This window comes from Helianthus annuus, chromosome 11 (genome assembly GCF_002127325.2).
Source record: "Helianthus annuus cultivar XRQ/B chromosome 11, HanXRQr2.0-SUNRISE, whole genome shotgun sequence".
NCBI classification, from domain to species: Eukaryota; Viridiplantae; Streptophyta; class Magnoliopsida; order Asterales; family Asteraceae; genus Helianthus; species Helianthus annuus.
The window spans coordinates 159,942,455-159,949,829 of record NC_035443.2 but is presented as its reverse complement, the minus strand read 5'-3'; the positions used below and the strand labels follow the sequence as shown (position 1 = coordinate 159,949,829).

Below are 7,375 nucleotides of genomic sequence, written 5' to 3'. Positions count from 1 at the left end.
CAGATGAAAAATGAAATCTTTGGCCTAAACTGCCAAAATAGTCCAAACCACAGGGACTAAAATGATATTTAAATCTAATAAAAAAGTTACAAACTTTTCCTATAACTTAAACCTACTACCCATGCTACAAGGCATCCGTCAAGATGGGTTCGTGACAAGTGGTATGAGAGTGTGTTCAATGGGGCAACTCGTGATTGTTGAGTTATGCTAGTGGGAGAGATCATTGTTACAAAGTTTTACAAGGGATGAGATGACGCGGTATCAAGAAACGTGCACAGTGGTAGGCAAGCCATTAGAGGTGGAAGCCCATGGCTACTGAGTTATGTTGGTGAGCAAGATAATTATCATGGGGTGATATGTAGCGCCAAAACAAATGCTTCCTTCAAGAGTTACTATAGAGAGTGTAACGGACCATGCCAAGAAGGAGTGTCGGTCGTTATACACTTGAATCTAGGTTGACAAGGAGAGTAACTAACCAACCCACGGTCAGGGTCGAATGTAGTGGCTACATTAATTTTCTTTAGGAGAGTAATGGACCGATCCAAAGGAAGTGTTTGTTGCACGCTAGGTCTGAATTTGTGAATTTTGGGTCTCTTTATCAATTGTAAAGCCAAATCAATCAAGGTGTAGTCGGGTGAAAGGCAACAATGTATGAACTGTGCATGATTTGATGGTGAGAGTATGTGGGGAATCACATGTTCACGGTTCAAGTCCACTTGGGAAGTTGCGTAACACGTGTGTTTCAAATTAGTCATGCTTCTTTTAGAGCGCCAAACGCAGTACATGTCAAAGAGTGTATACTCATTTCAATAGCATATTGGTTCTAAGTTAAGGTCACTCTCTTGATAAGAAGGTGGAACGAAACCAATTAACTTTGATTTTACGACTGACAATAGGTTGCCCCTTGTAGAACAAGAATTCGGCATGACACTCGTCAAGATGCGATCGTAATATTAGACTTACCAAACTTAACTAAAAATTAATGTCGGTTCCACATGTCTCGTGTTAACAAGGCTTTGAATGGTGCATATAATCACACACACAATAAGAGAGTTTTATTGTCCCATCTTAAGAATTGATTTGTCTTGATTAAAAGTTGAGATCAAAAAAACACTTTTAATTTGATTGCGTGCCTATAAAATAAATGGGTCCATTGGCCTCCGGATGTGGTGATGTTAACCAATTAGTCTAAAATTGTTTTGATATTTTCCTCAGCCAAACTTTATATAAAAAGTTAAATATAGATTATTTTTTTTACAAAAGGGAAATTTGGAATAGATATTTTTAGCATAATAATGTAGAATTCCAATGGTGAATTTATATTGGTGGTCCTATGTATTTATGTTATTGTATCATGTTTACATTTTTTTTTCGCAACTAAGATATCCAAAGTTGAGTGTCACATTGGGGGACATGACGCAGTATCAAGACACATGCACAATGGACTGGAAGCGTTAGAGGTGGAGTCCCATGCTTGTTGAATTATGTTGGTGAGAGAGATTAATTTTTGGATCTTTAAAAGACATGCTTCGTACATGGGTTACTAGAAAGGGTGTAATAACCATGTTAAGGAGGAGCATCAATTACTATAAGGATAAGCGGGGCACTCCCCTAAGAAGGGAGTCCCCTCTCTTACGCACACCCAATCAGGTTATGTCACGTCAACTTCTCTCTTAAACTTCCCTCACACCCCAATTTGATGGCGGCACTCCCCTCTTAGGTGACTTATTTTTTTATTAAAAAAAAAAGAAAAAAGAAAATCACTGATTGGTTGAAAATGAGACTGGCTTCACCAACAACCCTCCCCTTCTTCGGTGAACTCCCCCCGACCACCCTCCCCGAATTGGGTCACCGCAGGGATGGCGGCGGTGTTTCCGCTGGGGGAATTGGGTCACCGCGGCCACTCCCCGCTGGTGCCCCGCTCACCCTAAGGCTATGAGGTGTGGGCGCTCCATGGGGCTCCATCCCCGCCACGTCACCATCCATCACCACACCCTCCATGTGGGGGCTCTATCATGGTAACACTCTATAGCGCCTAAACCTTCAATTTGGACCAATCAAATGTTTTTTTTTTATTTTGTTTAATAGGGGCTCCATCCACACTCTCCAAATTAAAGGGGGGCTCCATAGCTGACGTAGATCCTATGTGGACTTGATAAAGCCCCATGAAGCTCCATCCACACCTCATAGCGTAACTATACCCTTGAAATCGATAGTAATTGACCAACCAACAAGGGATTTATTTTTCTATAGAGTAATGGACCGTTCTAGAGGAAGTGTTCGTTGCACACTAGGTATGAATTTGTGAATATTGGGTGTCCCATTATCCACGCTAGCTCAAGTAATAAATAATAGGGGTTTTTGAGTTTATAATTTATTTATTTTTAACAATAAAGTATGTAAAAGTTATTTATGTCAAATTATTAACAACTAGAATTTTTACCCACCGTGCGTTGCGGCGGCGTAACAACTTAAGGATTTTGATTCCGATTAATTGTTTTGAGAAGTCGTCTTCTTCGGTTGTCCTTAGTTATCCGGCATGTTTTGCTAAAACCTCACTGTAAGCCAAAGACAAGTTTTGGTACACTTTGTAATAATCAGACGTGCCTAACACACCAAATCAAAACTAAAATTACATCACTCCTTGTGTATGGAAATAGAGTGTTAGGTAGCCAGTAACTATATACATGTCAAGCTATAAACTATGTATAACCCCCAAACCAAAAGGTAATGTTAAGACTTGCACAAAACTCATTAAATGCACATGGTACAACTACATAAAGCCTATTTATGTTGCAAATTTATAATATATAATATATAATGTTGGTTATTCCTTTTTCTTTTTTTCTCCTCTCAACATAAATAACTTTTATTATATTACGAAATATTAGTTTTTATCTTAGCTATTGATTTGTGTTTGATTAATATTACATATCACTTTCTACAAACACGTTTCTAACTATTGATCACGTGCCTACAATATTAATGATAATGGGTCCATATGTAAAATCAAAGAAAATATATGTTATTGTTGCATTGTTTTAATATCTTTCCCGACACAACCTTATACAAAGGGAAATTTGCAATAGATATTTTTTAACACAATAATAATTGAGATACCCAATGTCCGGTCCGATGTATTTATGTTATTGTATCACGAGTACACTGTCTTGTCGCAACCATGATATATAGCATTTTAAACCTAACTAGTTTATTATATGTTTGATGGTATTAGGGAAATTGTGTAATATTAGATCGTAAATTAAAATTTCGATAACACGCTTAATGAGAAAAACCCAATGATTTGTTGTTAGGTGAAACTATATTCAGTAATTTTTTTTTGAACCGTAAACTTCATTAAGACACAAACGCCGACCCAAACCGGGCCGACAAACACAAACAGAAACTGACTACATAATTACACAAAAACAAACCTACGCCACATATCCCATGTCGTATCTCTATATTTCGACCTATTAGAATACCACATGAAACCAAAAGACTTGACTTCGCTGATAATGTTCTCTAATCTGACCGACTTGTTGTTGAATTTAGCATTGTTCCTCGCCTTGCAAATGCTCCACATAACAATAATAACGATGCCTTTGATCACTTCTTTTTTATCACAAGACATTTTTTGTATTGCTAATCCATAGCATGCTTTAAAGTAAACCAAATAAACACTACATGGTTTTCTTTTGAACTAATTCAATTCAATTCAATTCAATTCAACTATGATAATAGAGAAACTCAATGAACAGTGGTGCCTGGTGGTGCCACTCTTCAATTGGGCCGCTTTTTAGAAGCCACGCGTACGGCTTCTATCAACACCAATTGCCACGCATTCAATAACCTAATAAAAAACCACCGCGTGGGAGAGATACTGATAAAAACCCACCGCATGAAAGACAGAGAGAGAGAGAGAGAGAGCGAACGAAGGAACAACATCAGGTGGCAGCTGGTGACGACGATGATGGTGGATTCAGGGTAATAGTCAAGGTCTGAGACGAACCGATGATAGGTACAAACACAGATCCGGGAAGCCGGAAACGAGGGAGATGAGCTGCGGTGGGTTTTGCCGCCGGTTCCGCATGTGAGATAGCCTCGCAATTTCAGGTAATGTTTTGGTTTTCTCCTTTTTCAACCAAAATGTCGCAACCAAATAATGATAATTCATGTTCTTCGCAGGTTACCACAACCCAACATTTGCTACTCCAATCGGAGTCCTGATTAGGGCTCCAATCGAAGGTAGGCGTCTGACTAGGGCTCCAATTTCTATTCACAACGACCAGGTAATAGTCATTTCCTGATTATATTATGCGAAACGGGTTGGTTCTCTTTTATGGGGTTGGGTTGTGCAAGTAAGGTTTTCGATGAAAGTCCTGATTGAGGATTTTTCAGATGCTGGGGAGAGTTCTTGCTTTTTATTCTTGTAAATTGAATTTTGGGGTTTGATAGCTCAGTTTTCTTTAAACTGTTTGATGCATTTACATATGGGAATGGTTAAGCAAAGCTTCAAGGTCAACATAATACTTGAGCAATATCTTAACTTGACAGACTATTAGTACCCAAGGGTTTTATCTGGATTATCTTTCTATTACCTTGAGACCAAACACATTACCTTTATGCATAGTAACTTTTAGTGTAAACGCTAACAATTTGTCCAAATATCCACAGATTATAGCGGCTTTGTGGAAACAATAATTCCCGTTCTCACCAGGTTAGGCAGAAGGCTAAGGATAGTGGCAACTGAAGACGAAAGGTAAATAAACTACATAATTGAACTCTTTATGAGTTATGGCTCCGCTAAACGTTATATTTACCAACCGATGGCATCTTACATGTCACACCCCGATTTCCACGTGTCTCACCGGTGGGCCCGGTGGGGGATTACCGTGACGTAGTTGGCAACAATATAGTCAAACCACACAATTATATGAATGCACAGAGGAAGCATAAAGGTAAATATATTTCAACATTGAATGTAATATCAAAGTATCACCATCGTTGAAATAAAATCCACAGGGGATCAAATAAAAATATAAGTATTGTTCAACAGACGTAGGCATCTTAAGCTTGCGAGACTCTTTATTGATGCTAAGGAGAATTATCCAGCCAATTACGCTTAGTACCTGCATTTAATCTTTTTGGGAAAATACGTCAGTTTACACTGGTAAATACACTCAACTGACATTTTAGTAAAATGTTTAATAAAATTGATTTGAATGCACAAGGCACAAACTCTTTATAACTTGGGATAATTTATAATTAAATCTTGTAAAGAATTACATGTTTACTATGCGTTCGGTCGCCCGGGTCGTGCCGGGTTAAAGTTTAACAAACACACCACATAGCATAAAACCGTGGCGGGAAAGCCAACGGCTATACTTTTATAATTATGGACATAATGCCGGGTGTACGCCTACACCCGGATGTCAAGGTCGTGGCCATTTCGTAAAATGCTGCCAAGGATATCCGGGACATGGTCATTAAGCTCCCAAAGGCGTAAAGCCAACAAAACAATTTTTAAACGGGTCACATTGATAATACCCAACTACTAATGAGTTGGGGTCAATTGCCCGACCAAGCGGTATTTTAAATACCGTAACCCAAGCCCGTATAACGGAAAATAAGTTAAAAGTATTTACCTTTGCAAGTATAAATCCTTAATTGAATAAATTGCAAATAGCTTTTACTGGTCTCCTATTCTGGAACGAAGGTTAAAAATAACCTATTAGAATCCTAACGAGTCTTTAATTTAGCCGTAGCTTAGACCGGTCGGTTTAAAAGGATAGTTTACGGTTTAATCGCTCGAAAGGCGAAAACCGGGAATGGAACGTGATTTGGACCCAACAAGTTTGAAGACTTGTTTTATATGGGTATAATAACCACACTCTGGATTTTGAGGTTAAAACAATAAGGTTTGACCCGTTTCGGCTAGTTTATGTAAACTAGTTACATAAACCGAACCGTGCGCGCAAAAGGCGTAACGGGTAACCGCAAGAGTCCTACACAGGTTTCCTAAGTCAATATGCTTTAAAGAGGTTGTGGTATCAGTAAGATACCTTCCATAATGCCCGTAACGAGTTTAAGTTCATATTATGCCCCGTAGGGGTATTTCGGTCTTTTTAAAGATTATAAAAGAGGTTTCTGAGTTCTACAGGAAATCTGAGTTTTCCGAACAGTTTATAAAGTTCAAAATACTCTATTTATTATTTAAAATCAGTAGCAACTGGAATCGGGTCAAAAGACCTTGTAGAACTCAAGTTATGTCTGAAAAGGGTATATTCGGTAATTACCGAACCGTTGCCATAACCGCAGGATATGAGCAGGTTAAAAATAATTAAAAATCTTTAAAAATCCCAAAATATTATTTTACATCAGTGTGTAAAAGGTTTGGTGTCGAAATCTGAGTTTAGATAGGCGTTATGCTAATTGCGCTATTTAATTACTAAAGTTTCCGTAATTTGCGCTATTTAGCATAACTCCTATTCTGAACCTCGGATTGACGTGAAATTTTAGGGACATGCTTAGAAATCAGTAACTAAGGTTATGGTCCTTTCACATGTCCGAAATTCTCGTTTTAATTTAAAAAGGGCGTTACGGTCAACTTTTAAGCATTTAACGGAAATGTGTAAAAGACTCGGACAAACAACGAACCGGTCACAGAGGGTTATACCATCATGTAACCTGGTCCTAAGAGAGTCCTAAGGCATATCTAAATCATACTTTAACGGGTCAGAACTGAAGTCAAAGCAAAAGTCAAAGTTTTGCGACTTTCGGCTCCGAACCGGGTCAAAACAATAAATGGTCGTATCAAACAAGCTTAGACTAGTTAATATACTTATTATCATGTTTTATGAGTGTCAAAACAGGTTACACGCCATCTACATTACTGATTATGCACTAAATCGCAAAATAGCATTTCTGTTGACTTTTTCTAAGCACGTTTGACTCGACATTTGGACTAGTTAGAGTGGAAATCAGAGGGTGCCCTTTTAGGGGTTTAAAGCCCACATGATTACCAACATATAACTACCTTTGATTTGACAAACCACTGGACCATTTGTGATTTATCGCAAAGTCAATCGTTAATTACGACGGATTGACTTTTAAGCTAAACTAAGCCACAAAAGGGTAGGCATACTTACAGAAGCTTGGTGCACGACTAGAGATGTTAGAGGAATGCTTTAAAGCTCCAGAAGTGAACTAGAAGGCAGGTTTGAGGTGTGTTGAACATTGGTGCATCACATTGCCTTTTATAGTGAAAAATGATGCACAAGATCATTACAACTCATCCTACAATTGTTCATGGATGATCAGCAGGTGTCCCTGAGTGCTAGGGGACATGTAGGGGGCGCCCATGCTTCAATTA

At 38.4% G+C, this 7,375-nt stretch overlaps 1 long non-coding RNA gene across 1 annotated transcript; it reads left to right on the top strand.

The window, feature by feature from the left end:
- Positions 1-4,022: 4,022 nt before the first annotated feature.
- Positions 4,023-4,824, top strand: LOC110939464. The gene is made up of 3 exons (XR_002592276.2): positions 4,023-4,116; positions 4,225-4,292; positions 4,678-4,824. It is a non-coding gene; the product is annotated as an uncharacterized LOC110939464 (long non-coding RNA).
- The last annotated feature ends 2,551 nt before the right edge of the window (positions 4,825-7,375 follow it).